Raw genomic sequence first — 539 nt, forward strand, 5'->3', positions numbered from 1 at the left:
CCGCCTAGCGCAGTCCAGAGCTACGGCACTGGCGCAGTCTACTTACGGTGCATTTAAAGACGGCTCGAAAAAACACGTTACCACATGTTAAAAACGAATTGAACGGTTGTAACGGCTGTAAAATGTACGGGGGATGGAGGGCACAGATACGGGAAGCGCGGGGGACATGTCCCCTGTGTCGTTGTCGTCGCCCCCCACCCCCCAAATTACGTCCGTGCCTGCACACAGATTCTAGATTAACAAGGGGGATGGTTTTTGGTCAAAGTTGATAGGGGGGATGGTTTTTGGTCAATTTTCTAACAAAGGGGGTGGCATTCCCCCCTTATTCCCCCTCAATTCGACCACTGTATATATAGGAACATTATTACATAATTACTCTTGTAACATTACACGTATTCTCGATTGCAATCATTTTATTGTGAAAGTTTAGGCCGGAAGTCTGACAGTATCAGTGGCGCCATAACCTGCATGGGTGGTTTCGAAGCTGCAGAAAGGAAAGCGAAACACTAATCATTCATCGCTCAGATAGCAGGTTCTTC

General features: G+C 47.5%; 1 protein-coding gene across 2 annotated transcripts in view; it reads left to right on the plus strand.

Moving 5' to 3' along the window:
* The first annotated feature begins 411 nt into the window (after positions 1 to 411).
* Positions 412 to 539, plus strand: part of zufsp (zinc finger containing ubiquitin peptidase 1) — a 61,274-nt gene continuing 61,146 nt past the window's right edge. Inside the window, exon 1 of one of the 2 annotated variants that reach the window (XM_033638951.2) lies at positions 412 to 539. This exon is cut by the window's right edge and continues 8 nt beyond it. The gene's annotated coding sequence lies outside the window, so the exon portion shown is untranslated. The other variant, XM_078172025.1, reaches the window with a different exon arrangement.

Source organism: Epinephelus lanceolatus, chromosome 10 (assembly GCF_041903045.1).
Source record: "Epinephelus lanceolatus isolate andai-2023 chromosome 10, ASM4190304v1, whole genome shotgun sequence".
Classification (NCBI taxonomy): Eukaryota; Metazoa; Chordata; class Actinopteri; order Perciformes; family Serranidae; genus Epinephelus; species Epinephelus lanceolatus.